Source organism: Eurypyga helias, unplaced genomic scaffold, assembly GCF_000690775.1.
Source record: "Eurypyga helias isolate BGI_N326 unplaced genomic scaffold, ASM69077v1 scaffold29746, whole genome shotgun sequence".
Lineage (NCBI taxonomy): Eukaryota > Metazoa > Chordata > Aves > Eurypygiformes > Eurypygidae > Eurypyga > Eurypyga helias.
This window is the reverse complement of record NW_010257745.1, coordinates 20,925-34,945: the sequence shown is the minus strand read 5'-3', so window position 1 is coordinate 34,945 and position 14,021 is coordinate 20,925. Positions and strand designations below refer to the sequence as shown.

The window sequence follows — 14,021 nt, the reverse complement described above, 5'->3', positions numbered from 1 at the left end:
GTTGTAGAATGTGTATTAAAACCTATGGATTTGTGTTCTATAGAAAGTCTTATCGTTAATACTTTAAATAGTGATGTGAAGGCCTGAGTGCTACAGTCATATTTTTCATTTGCTTTGGGTTATGTGTATTCACTTCTAAAAGTAGCGTTTGCTTGGTGAGATTGGAGTTATCGGTGAACACCATGTTACCAAAAAAGTCTGCTTTCTTTTCCTGGGTAAACTCCTTAAATTGGAGACGTCATCAAGTTCAAACCTCTCTGGTAATTAAAGAATTCTTCCTGCATTGGCTGCACTTGTGCGAAAACTCCACTTTGGGAGCGTGTAAAAGAGAAGTGGAGAGGCTCAGGGAGACCGAGAAACGTGGTCGATTGACCCAGAGAGCACTGGAGTGGCAAACCGATCAAAAAACAGTTTTATCAAAAAAAAAAAAGGTCCTCAAGTGATGCTAAATGGCTTTAAGGCCTTGCATGTTAAAAAGGCAGGGGGAGGGGGGAGGGGAGGAAAGCTTTTCTTTGGGAATGGGTGTGGGAGGGTACTGAGAGTAACATAACGTGAGGCAAAGTTTGTATATAGTTAAAAGTTTATAATTTTTTTTATATGATGCATTTTTTCAAGTGTATTTTGGTCTTTAATAGATGCAATTGTAAGTACTGTGTACACTATCCAGCTAATAAAAATTTATAAACCGAGAACAAACTTTGGGTCTTTCCTTGTAGGGTGCCTACAGGAAAGCTGTGGGGGGACTTTTTACAAGGGCCTGTAGTGACAGGACAAGGGGTAACGGGTTTAAATTGAAAGTGAGGAGGTTTAGATTGGATATCAGGCAGGAATTCTTCCCGCAGAGGGTGGGGAGCACTGGGACAGGTTGCCCAGAGAAGCTGTGGATGCCCCATCCCTGGGAGTGTCCAAGGCCAGGCTGGATGAGGCTTGGAGCAACCTGGGCTATGGAAGGTGTCCCTGCCCATGGCAAGGGGTGGGACTAGATGGTCCTTAAGGTCCCTTCCCACCCAAACCAGTCTGGGATTCTGTGATTATTGTCTGGTTTTCAGACCTTTGGCTCTTTTCAGTCAGGCAGCCGTGACAGAATGGTGAGGACAGGCAGTGCTAGCACTGCGGAGAAATGCCTAGGCAGCTGGCGAGCCTTCCTGCCCCTGGTGAAGGCTGGGCGTCCCTGCCGCCCTGGTGTCCATCTTCCCTTCCATGCCCTTCCCGCCACCTTGCTGCCTGAGGGGACTGTTCCGCGCGCCCTGGGGGCCTGGCTGCGGGTGAGTACTGGAAGCTGATTGGCTGAGGGGAGCTGGGGCGACCCACCGTGGGTGCTCATTGGATGGGTGTTGCTCTGGGACGCCTCAGATTGGCTGGTGGAGAGGGCCTCCCGCTTCCTCACAGCCTGAGGTAGTGCCTCAGGATGGCGGCTCTCGGGTGCTTTGCTAGGAGGAGCTGGGCTGCGGGAGAAGGTCCTCCCTCCGCTCTGAGCCCAGGGAAGCGAGCCTCCTGGAGCTGGGAAACAGCCTCACTAAGCTGGGGGAGGGAAGGAAGGCTGCTTCGAGCTGGCCAGCATTGCCTCTGGGTGTCCTTTGAGCACTGGGAAAATGCCCGGTGCGTCTGGGCTGGGAGGAAAGAAGATGGACTGCAAATACTGTTGGAAAGATAAAATTACTGTTCTAATAATGAAGAGAAATACGCCCTGAGGTCACACTGTGTCCCAGTTCCTGGATATCCAATGATACTTCAGTTTCTGCACGCTTGCTGCAGGATCCATTGCACTAACTGCCCCTGAAAGGCCATGCGGAAGAATCCTGTGATGACACAGATGCTGTCCTGGAGCACAGGGACTGTCCTGGAGCACAGGGACTGTCCTGGGAGTGCTGCAGTGGAATCTGTACAGGGTTGCATGTGTAAGAAGTGACAATCCAACTTCATGGTGTCCAAATGCTGTTCTAAGACGTTTGTTCCTTTTTATTCTTGGTTAGCTTCCAGGAAGGTGATTTCTTCTTGTCCCCAAATATCATTATCTTTTTTATTTTTGCCAAATACGACCGAACATCACTAGAAAAAGCTCATTTCTAGCGTTTTGGCACAAAAAGTTTTCCCTCTGAATAGGATTGGGCAGGCTGTGACAGGTTTGAGACAGACCTGTGTCTGCCTGCTAATCCCTCTCAGGCATGCTGGTGCTTCCGCATGTGCCGCTCACGGTCTCTCAGCAGTAACTTAAACATTTGCTGCTGTAATGTAAATGCTTGTATCAAGGCTGAGGTCCTGCACTGTTAGGCAATTTTTGTGTGGTATCAAGTAATTGTTATATTATTGCTGAAACCGTTTCTGTGGATGTTTACAGTTTTCAAAGTTCTTTGGGTTAAAAGCCATATAAAATAGCAAAACATATGTTCTGCCTGATTTTTTTTCCCCACGTGTTCTTGGGATAGGCAAGGGATTCACTGAACTTGACTGATGTTTGTAGCTATTTCTGGATGCCCCATCCCTGCAAGTGTCCAAGGCCAGGCTGGATGAGGCTTGGAGCAACCTGGTCTAGTGGAAGGTGTCCCTGCCCGTGGCAGGGGCTGGGACTGGGTGGGCTTTAAGGTCCCTTCCAACCCAAACCATCCTGTGATTCTATTACACCCTGTTCTTTAAAGAGCAGTAATCCAAACTGCAGTTCAGAGGGCCTGGTGCTGCCCTCACTGCTGCAAAAGCAGGTTGAAAGCACACACGGATGTCACTAGCTGGCAACAGGAACAAAAAAGGCAAGTTTTACCCCAAACACTGCTGTGTTTCTTTCTCCTGCAGTGCATAATGCTTTCCAAGTGAACCAACTGTTGCGCTGTCTTTACACCAGCTGTAAAACATCTTGGAAATACTGGATGAGTTTGTATTTGGCTGCACTGAAGCGGTCCCAGAGCTCCAATGGAAAATTGGCGTGTACTTCTAACGCCAGTTACAATGGGGCATAACCATACGGCCTGTGTTGTGTCAAAATTAGGAGGATGGTGTCCCCATAGGTGAGAGGCGTTTCTTCAGCAGGCAGTTCAGCGCAGCCAGTAGGTCCTGCTGTTTGGAAACATCTTCTGAAGATGCCTTTTTGCCCTCCTCCCTGGGCTGGCAGTCCATGTGGGTCCTGGAGAACGCTGGCCTGGTTTTCAGTCACCACCGTGCTGCCGGTTCTGCAGTCACGATGAAATGCAGAAGTGCTGGAAGTGTGATTGTTGGCTAATAGAGCAGAGTAAATCCTCAAGGACGTTGCAGCTAGAGATTGTGAATGCAGAAGAGCATGAAGGGCAGTGGCCCAAGGGAGCAGGCAGGGATTGTAGGCCCGGAGGGAGTGCCCTCAGCACATAATGGGTTATCTGATTACAGAGCCACTCGCAGATTGATTTTTGCAGCTTTTTGCTTTATTCTTAATTTGAAATTCTTTTCAGTTCCCTAACAAGAACAGGAGCAGACTAATTTAAAGCAATCCCTCACTTTGGAGAGAAGTTCCTTTATCTGCTAACCCTGGGCTAGTCACGGTTGCCAGGATCTTGTCCTTCATTGCTTAGTTTTCCTTTCTGGTAATCAGTATTTTGCAATTGCTAGGTATGGGAGAGAAGTTAGGTAGGAAGGAGATAACCATTAAACGGGTATTCTGAAGTGAATAGAATAGCTAGTATTTTATAATACTAATGTGCAGTGGATAGGGTTGGTAAGGTGGGGTTTCTCTTTTTATAGGCTGTTCATGCAACAACATTTGGCTGATTTTTTGTACTTGGAGGAGTCAGACACAATCATCATGTGCCAGTGACTTCCAGGGGAAGAGGAAAGGTATCAATGAATCCACTTTGTTTGGTCTAGCAGGACACTCCTTGGGCTCTGTAGTTTGTAGTATAAGCAAAATTCAGTTTACTTTCCATTTTGCTCTCTGTGGGTCTTTGAAGACATGGAGCAGAACAGGATGGCTTATGCAGTGACTAAGAAAACATCATCCTTTTCAGCTCTGCCTTTTGCTCAAATGTCCCTGGTGTCTTAGGCACATGGCAAAGCTTACCCAGCTTGCAAAGCTGCTGCTGGAAGGCACTTAGATGGCATAGTACCAGGGCGGTTTTAGCAGAATCTCTAGAGTATCATTTATTACATGACTGTTATGTCCTTAGAGTGCACTTAGGGCGAGAGCTCTTTGCAGCCAACAGCAGGTAACAGGTGAAGGTGCCCAGCTATTCGCTTGCTCCCTATTGGAGATGAACACGGTCCTCTCAGTGTTTGCTGCTTTTGAAGCGAGGGAAAGAAAAAAACAAGTAACTAATTCAGCGTAGGCTGCAGAGAATGTTTAGATTTTAGCTTAGAACTTAACTACCAAACATGCCAATCTAAACTGGGTCATATAATAATTATTCCTTCATTGTAGGCATTTCAGATTACCAGTAAATCTCAGTTATTTGCACAGAAGGAAAATACCTTGTAAGATGTTAGCAATTTGAAAAGATTTGACAATTATTTCTTGTGGTTTTGTTTTAAAACAGACAGTTACATATTTACATTTTGTGACAGAGGACTGATGTCCTCCATAGAGATAAACTGTCCCTAGAAACACCCTGAAATTCATCCTATGATAGTAGATCATCTTCAGCTCTGTAGGCAGAAAGATGTGTATACCAGTGAGCCTCTCTGGTAAGGTACTTATTAACTTCTATTACCTTAGGATCTGAGGCCCCCGGAACTTTCGCTGTGGATGCCATTGCACCCACATGAGGAATTTAGGCAAGCAAATCCTCAGGTGCTTTCAAAGAGTCAAACAGGTCAAATAAGGAGATGAATTTGTGTATTGAAGCCTACTGCGTTAACCGTTTGGCCTTTGCTGCTGTATATCATTGCAGACCTTAACGGTATGGTCCCCACACCAAGACTTTTGACATCTCAGGAATTTCCCAAAGCATAAGGGTGTCAGTCATTAATTCTTTCCAGAGTTGGTCAATGCAGTGATGATTTAAAAAAAAAAAAAAAGGAAAAAAAAAAGGAAATAAGAGTATGCAAGAACAGAAAATGGGAAGTTGGGGCAGGAAATGAAGAATGCAATCATGCAAGCCTGTTTAGGAAGCCAGAAATGGATTTCTTAAGCTATTATTATGGTTTTTTTCTAGCTTTATTTTCAGAGAATTGAAATAGAGAGACAAAATAATCTCAGATATAATGGCAAGAACCCTGCTCTTACATGACCACATCAGACCAGTCAACAGAATTTCCTTCTCTCCCCACCATCCTTCAGAGTTGTGCAAGCACTCGCAGGCAGAGCAGACTTCATATGATCCATGGATGTATTCCTTGTCTTTTCACATTCCTTTCCTCCCACACAGCCCCATAACCTAGGCTGGAGTCTTCTTGTAACCTTAATACTAAAAAATTAAAACCACTTTTGTACCTTATTTAGCATCCTCGGGCTCCAACTGACAGAATGAAGATGAAAATCTCAGTCAGATTAATTTTGGGATTTACCCATAATCCCTGATGGCTGTCGGCAGTTATCACCATGATAACAGCATTCAGTAGTTTGTTCAAAATGTGTGTAATTTATAATAAAGTCAAGCTGGATTTATACTCTAGCGTGGGTGTGGCATTAGTAAACAACAAGCACCAAGGGCAAGGAAATACAAAGTTATTTCTTTGTAAAAATAAATACCTGTGGGTGTAAATCCTGTACCCACGTGTTCAAGATGAAGACATTTTATGCTATCACATAGACAAATATTTTTCAACAAGACCCTTGTTTACTAAAACATGTCAAGGACATTACTTGTCTCTCTGAAGTCCAAGAACTCCTGTGTTTAAAATAAAGCAGGTTCTTTACCACTTTGCTAAGTTGGATCTTACCAGAGTGGGCAATAATTAACCTTTTCTACGTGCGTGTTTTAAGTGAGCTGTTGAAGTTCAAGGTCTGGAAGGAAGCATGGTGTTCCCCTATCTCACAGCCCCCTGTTGACAGTGGCACTGTATCACTTGCTGCCAGGCAGAACCAGTTTCCTATATCTGGGTTTATAGTTGCCTGTTGTTTACAAATAGGGCAATTTGGAAAAAAAAAAAAACAAATATACCACAGCCTTCCACTAGATTTGCTTACCAGTAGCTGGATTGCGATGCTGTACTACCAGAACATTGCTGTTATTTTGTCAGGGATGGTTTCTGCATCCCTGTGACTCACCCTTTCACTGGCTTTCTGCCTCGCATCCCACACGTATCCAGCGTCAGGAACTGCTTGCAAATGGGTTGTCTCTAGGGGCAGCTCAGAGAGACTCTGCGAATAAGCCCAAGGCTTCATGCTGCTTTGTTTAGGTGGACCTGTTTTCCTCTTTTCAGTTCCAGAATGTGGAGTTGTGGGTCTGAAGGTAACAGTAGCATATTGCACAAACTCTGATGAAACTGAAATGCCTGGCGGTTCTTGGGCAGGGAAGAAAAGTTTTGGTGCAGGCTGGATGTTGCCATATATAAGATCTTCAGGCTGTGTGTGGGGTCAATGCCTTATGACAGCATATTCTGTACTGTCATTCAGTTCCCCAACTGGCAGTCTGTTTGCTTTGTTTCTTTTGTCCTGCTGAGGAACCACAAAGAATGAGAAGTTAAAAAGAAATTCAGCATTTTTTGCTTCTGAATATTAGTCGTAGTTCAACCTACAACCACAAATATTTTTTCTTCCTAACATGAAACTGGGGAAGAGGATGCATAGGAAAAGGGAATGTGGGCTCAGAGAGGCTTAGAAAACTTCTCTTACACAAAACTACTTCCTCAGATTGAAGAGACTAGGCAGAAAGGTGCAGCAATGGTTAACACACTAAGTGTTTGGGGCGATTGCAGTTAGCAAAGTTTTCCTTTCATGATAGTACTGAAGATTCAAGGCCAGTTAACTATCAAAATTATATATTTGTTATTACACTTATTTTCTTAGTACTACAAACAAAAATACGCAGAAGGGCTATTACAGGTAACTGAGTGAGGTTGTGTCTGCTCTGCAAGAAGAGGTCAGACAATCAACAGATAGAGACAGCTAGCTTCAGCCTGCTAGCTTGGGTGCATGCCACGCACCCCTTCTAGGATGCACGGAACCACCCCTGGGATGATGAACACAGAGCCAGCGTCTCTGCGTGACAGAGATCAAGCAAAGCCCCAGGAACGTGGGATTTCTGATACTGTCTTACCTGCAGTGCTGCTTGGCTGAAAGGATGTCTGCCAAAGTTCATCTCTTTTCCTGCCATGAAGGACAGAATCTCCATTGAGTGTAAAAACACGCCTTTACCTTTTTGTTGTAAAAATCCCTCCCCTCACTATCCCTCCCCTGAGATTTAACTCCCACCTTGCATTGCGCTCAGCTCAGTCTCAGTGCCTCCCTGGACAGTGATTGCTATGAACAGACCTTCCTTACATTCAGGGTGGTGGGGCAACAAGTTGTAGGGACAGAAAAACTAGACAAGAGGATTAGGGAGCTTTACCTGCCCTTTTCCTTCTGATGTAAGTGGTGACAAGGAGTATAACTAGCAATCAGAGCAGTTGTAGGCAGGAAGGAATTCGGCACCATGAGAGCATAGAGTCCTGCAGGGAAAAGCATGACACCTCCATTACTATTTGCAGCACCAGAGGTGACCAGGTTAATTTGGGAGGGGATTTTGTGTGTTTGAAAATGGATTATAGTTCCAGGATAAAAATTAAGCATGCAAATACTACCCCTGCTGTCTCTAAACAAGCGTGGTTCCATGAGATCAGTCCTGATCTACAGCCACAGCGGATCCATCCCAGCTGTATTTTCTTTGGCGCTTGGCAAGCTTGGGGAATACTCAGGAGCTTGCATTCTCTTCCTGCAGTAATTTGCAGTGCTACCAAAGTTCAAAGGCATCCCTCATCAGGATGCGGTAGCCCTTCTTGTGGTCTGTCTTTGATCAGGATCATTAATAGGGTCACCTTTGATCAGGCCTGGTGCAATAACTCTCGTCTGACATACTGGGATTGGTTTTAGGCTGGTCTGCTGGTACAAAAGGCAGAGTCATTGTAGCATTGCCGGGGCCATATAGTTGTCTCTTTTTAAGCAGGTAGAACGGAAGAACATGGTCAAAGTGAGCATCTTCAGTAAAGGCCTCACCTAGTGCTCCTGAAACTGATAAGAACCTTCTACAGCTTTTCATGGGGCTCAGGGAGGTTGGACCAAACTGTGCAAGGGACAAGGGGAAGCCTCTTGGTGTGTGTGAAGCACATGCTTCAGTTGTTTGCCACACTGCTCCTCAAATCCTGCAGTGCATCCGTAATGAGGTACTTAGAGTTTGGGAGTCTTCGTTTTTTTACCTCTGGTCCCTACTGCTGTCATCTGTGGAGTTGGCTGCATCCCCCTTCTTAGTGGGAAGTGAACCGGTGTCTGTATCTGCTGCCGATTCCAGTTTTCTCCTTGAAAAAGAAACCCCAAGAGCAGGTGATTTTCCCACATCAATCCATCCCTGGTGACATTTTCTCATGCTGAAACATCCTGCTTTGTGGGTCTGTAGCACGGTCTAGGGTTACTGCTGGCTTGTTCACTGTGTAATTGTGAGGTTGCACAAGAATCTTCATCCTGTGCTATTTACCAGTAAAAGAAGGTTAGTTAATCACAGGGATGGGAACAACCAGTTCCTCAGGTAAGAGGTGGGAGTTTTGTTTAGGTTGTTGGATAGTACCTGTTATCAGTGTATATAAATGAAGACATCAGGTGTGTGCCTGGCCCACACTTGTGACTCCTACCTCTAGTAAGTAGCCAGCAGGACAAGAACTGTGATTGCAGTTTTCCTCCCTTTGGGTTGTGGCCCTCTGATGTTTTTTCATTCTTGCAAAATATTTGGTACTTGATTGCATGATGCCTCTAAAAACCTACTTATTGAATGATTATATGAAGTGCAGAGGGACAAAGGAGATTTGGTTCCTGCTTTCCTTAAAAGTTGGGGTCCTGTGACAGATCAAAGGGAAAGGGCAGCTCTTGCAAGAGGCAAGTTTTGTAGAAGGTTTAAGCCAGCCATGAAAATTCATACTGGTTTAGAGAATGATATGAAAACTGAGCTGCCTACTTGGGCGCTTGAATGCTGTTAGAAAGGAAGCATCTTAGAAAGATGTGTCATGTGATTCCCCTCCACACACACATTTTTCAGTCACATCAGAAAAATCAATAATTGCTTCCACTAAGCATCTTCTGGTTTCCCGCCTCCTGCGCTGGCTAAAAGCAGAGTAGGAAGTAAAGTGTTAAAACAAATATGGAAGTTTTTGCAGTGGCAAAGAGATGAACTCGAGCAGAAATTCAAGGCAAAGATTCAGATTGCTTGGAGTCGGTTTCCTCTGCTGATGTAAATGTGAAATTTCATTAGTCAATGAAGCCAAGCCAGACTCCCTCCTCCTCCCTCCCCCACCCCCACCCCCCAGTTGGCTGCAATTTGTTTATACCATTAGTATGTATCAAAAATCTGTTTAAAAACGAGAAATTCAGGAATTATCTGTGTCTCAGGAAATTTCCAGGCTCAGAAGAGGGCGCTTTAACATTGACCTGTAATCTTTCTTGTCAGATGGTAAGAAATTGCTGACTCTTAGAAGATCATTAATTCTCTGATTAACTCACCCAAAACTTCCAGCATGATCCTATTCGGTAGTTTGTTTCTCCCCTGGAAAGGGCTCTCAAGATGATATTCTCCTGAGTCATTAAGTCGGAGCTTTTTCAGCCACACTAATCATTTTCCATGAGAAGTCATTTATCATTTCAGTCCTTCCTACTTTAACGACACTTGGATCAGAGTTACCTCTGACAGTAGGATGACATCTAATTCAGGACACCATTTTGCACCAAATAAAATGTTGAAGTTGCCCAATTTGGCTACCAGAAAAGGAGCAATGGAGGGACAGGGAGTTCCTTTCTCTTTTTCTGCAAAGAGCCTTACAAGTCCTAAAGAAAATAGAGGGCCCAATCCCCATGGAGGTGCACATCTCACCCAACAAAGGAGCAGAGCTAACGTCAGCACAGGGAACTTGCGTAGGACGAGGAAGTACCCAGCCCCAGGCTGAGGAGGGTGGTCACTGGAGATGCGGCTGGGGTGGCAAATGGGAAAGGGAGGTTACTGAGCCTTTTCTGATCACGGCTGTTACGGCTGCACATCCCCCGGGTGCTGGGGCATGGAGCCCCCTCAGCGTATTTCTTATGCTTCTTACACGGGATCAGGTTGCTCCATCTCCCGAGTCTTTTACAAGACTTATCAAAGCTTTTCTGTGCGAAAGGTTTCTGTGACTGTAAAACACTTAACAGGATGGAAAATTTTGGGCAAAATGAAGTATCACTTTTCATTTTTCATCAACTCACTTGAAATATTTCTGTCCCAAACCCATTTGTTTTTGATGAATACAATTCTACAAAACAGCATTTGTGGTAACCCATAAAATACTATTTTCTTTTTTCTCCTTTGAAACATATTCATTTCATATGGCAAAAATAATTTCCTGGCCAATTCTGCCTCCAGATACATAGAGATACCTATTGTGGCTCTGTGCTGAGCTGTATAGTAGGGTTTTACCCTGTCCTCGATAACCTCTAGTGGGACACACTGTGTTTTGCTGTGAAAAGAAAATGGAAATAACACATCATTTTTCATTTCTCTTGGCTGTCTCCCACCTGGTGCACTGTTGAACTCACAGCACACCCTCAGGTGAAACCACCGTCTCTATTCTTTGCAGCAAAATATGCTTCACATCACCCCACACCGATATGTGCCAGAATTCACTCTTCAAAGTGCTGCGTGATCACAGAAAACCAGCCTCATCCAAAGTCTATCAGCTCAACTGAATGATACAGCACACAGTTAAGGTTAATCCTTTCTTTCAAAGGGGAACTCAAGGCTAAGACTGGACAAGATTTTTCTTTCTGACAGCTCCTCGCACCAAAATTTCTTCCCTTGTAAATTCTTGTGCGCATCATATGAGCACTTAGCTCTGAGGACTCTCCCTCTCTATGCAGAAACACTTGCATGCCATAGAATCATAGAATCATGGAACGGTTTGGGTTGGAAGGGACCTTAAAGACCATCTAGTTCCATGGGCAGGGACACCTTCCACTCGACCAGGTTGCTCCAAGCCTCAACCAGCCTGGCCTTGGACACTTCCAGGGATGGGGCATCCACAGCTGCTCTGGGCAACCTGTCCCAGTGCCTCCCCATCCTGTCCGGGAAGGATTTCTCCCTGATGTCCAATCTAAAGCTCCCTGCTTTCAATTTAAACCCATTACCCCATGTCCTATCATGTCCTCTCCTGCCATCCATGATTCTTCAAAAAAAAAAATGAGGCTACAACCAGTCACAGCTCAGTGTGCCAGTTTTTCTTACATTATACCACCGGGACTTTCACACTGGGCCTCAGGGAAGTGTAATTTAACCCTGCAGATTTGCCTAAATAAACATCTATGCCTAGCTGTAGTGCCACTACCCTTCTTACATTTTTACTCCTATTGTTCCTCTCTGTGGACTCGGTACTGTTTGCAGTATGAAAGCAGGCAGCAGCTAGCCTGGATATGACAATACCTGATCTGTGACGTGTCAAGAGAGGGCGACAAACAGATTTTCCTCCCCATATGCTAGGTGATTGCGGGCTGAGAACTTCACAGTAGTGAGAGAGAAAAGTCTCAGAAGGGCAAAGATTGTCAGATGTTCCACCAAGAAGTTCAGTTTCTGGACAAAATACTGAACTACTATAAATGAAAATGAGAACCCCAAAGCTTCTATAATTAAAATAAGCAAATTTCAGGCTGAATGTTTCCTCCCCTCAATGACCTGAGGGGCTCATTCTGTGCCTGGCTATAGATGGCCTGAACAAAAGGTGTTTAAGCAAGTAACAGTGTGCAATGCATGCAGAGGGCATCCCATTCCTAGGAGAAATGCAAAGTCTCAGCCTTACCTGGTAGTGCCAGCAAAAGCAGCAGGGCTGGAACCCCCACTATCCTGAAGCAGAAAGGGGTTTAGGGCATAGAAGAAAATCCCAGAGCTTCTTTGTCACTGAGAAATTCCTTGTTGAGAGTAAGAGCTAACTTGCTGCCCAGAGTGATGATGCCTGTTTGGAATTGCTGAGAATATCTTTAACCACAATCTTAATATTACATCTCGGGTGGGAAGGCTGTATAATGTTTACCAACTGCTTTTTTGCATTACATAGATTGTTGTCTTGAGAGCCATATTTGGCAGTCTGTGTGGCTGGAAAAGAAAAGTGACATTTTCGGTCTCTAGTGCTACCCTGATATATTACAGAGCAGCTTTTGGTTGGATGTGTTCATCCTTACATGCGAGTTTTATATCCCTGGTTCCCAAAGTCCTTGTCTAGTGGTGGACACCCATCACTGTGCCATCACAGGGGCAGTGAATGGCCCGGCATGAGGTCCCTCAAAGCTCACAGCTGGAATGAGGATCCAGATCTCCTGCTGAGAGCTGCAATTCCCTTGCTTTATAGCACGTCTAGCTGGGCACACTGAATCTAGGTTTGTGCTAGTACAGCCACAGTGGTGTGCGACTGCGGATGGGCTAATTTACCCTCTGGGAATAGAATCAGAGAATGGTTTAGGTTGGAAGGGACCTTAAACCCATCCAGTCCCACCCCCTGCCATGGGCAGGGACACCTTCCACGAGAGCAGGTTGCTCAAAGCCTCATAAATAAAGGAGATTAGTTCAGACAGAGTACAGTCATGCACAGCCTGATCTGGTTTTGGGGTCTGAGCTGCTGCATGGTGCTAAACGGAGCTGGCTGGATATGCCGATCTGCCCAGCTGGCTCGGAGCATGTCTGTACGTTATAAACACACCAGCGTGTCCTAAGTGTTAGTCATCTCTGGGTGATGTGTTGTGATCTGGTGTACTGCAGCACTTCATTATGAATCCACGCTAAGTCAGATAATCAGTTGGATTTTATTGAGCTTTATGGGCAGTGCAGGGAGAAGCAGTGAGAATGTCCTCGAGTCTTCCTGGGAGAGCTAAATGCAGCTTCCCTTTGGGGAGTGATGGATCACATGTTGGTAACATCCCCTCGAGAGGGTAGAAAAAATACAAGGAGAAATAGAGAGTTCATTCTTTGTTTGCAAAATCAGTTGAGAAATGAGGAAGCAGGCTCACAGCTGCATGCAGACTTCACACCCCTCTCTGTCCTGTTCTGCAGTTCCTTACGCCTTTCCGCAGTGACTGTTCACCGAGGAGCCACACTGTCCCAGACCATTTTTTGGGGAGACAGTCTTCATCACCGTGGAAAGACAGAATCTTTGACGTGGCACTGCTCGGGGATGACATGATGGGTCTCAGTTCAGACCCTGGGGATGATTGTCTGGAATGACTCTCTCTGGTGGTGTGGCGCAGCTTCTGGCAGGGGCTGGAGATGATAGCAGAGCATTGCATTGCCAAAAGTGTGTCAAAAGCTTCAGTCTTTAGAGAGTGGAATCTCAGCTGAAAAGCTGATTTCTAGGCAGATAATCGTACTAGCTATATTTCGTTCCAGCTATATTTCATCCTTTTGGGGAGGTTTCAAGCATTTTGTAGAGACATGTAGGACACCTTGAAAAAAGCTGTTAGTTCTTTAACACCCGTCTTCAGCGAATCAGGAGAAGCTGCTTGGACATTTGGGACAGAACCATGTCATTCCATTTTTCCATTATGTGGATGTCTTTGTGAATTGCTTAGCACACGGTTGTTGAGATGTGTTACCTGAACTTCTGTTTATGTCCACTGGTGTATCTCTAGTTTTATTGATAACAAAGCATTTGCCAGGAGCTGTATAGAGCAGCAAATGTTTTTTTGGCCTAGCAGTGAGCTGGGGGAAAACTGAGCAGAGGTCTCTCACCTTTACCATGCCTGGGGAAGGACCTCTGCACATGGATGAGTTTGTGCTGGATCTCTTGACAGAAAGACTTCATATCCCTCTTTGCCCCCTGGCCCTTGATCCCATCCTCTTCCATTAGGTTCAGAAGTTACTGGCAGCATCTTTTCAGTTCAGTTGTGTTGGAAGTTGTTCAGCGCCAACAAGAAGAGGTGGTAGATGGTGACA

General features: G+C 45.2%; 1 pseudogene; it reads right to left on the bottom strand.

Annotated features, from left to right (window-relative positions):
• Positions 1 to 5,390: 5,390 nt before the first annotated feature.
• Positions 5,391 to 13,826, bottom strand: LOC104505643 (annotated as a pseudogene).
• Between the last annotated feature and the right edge of the window lie 195 nt (positions 13,827 to 14,021).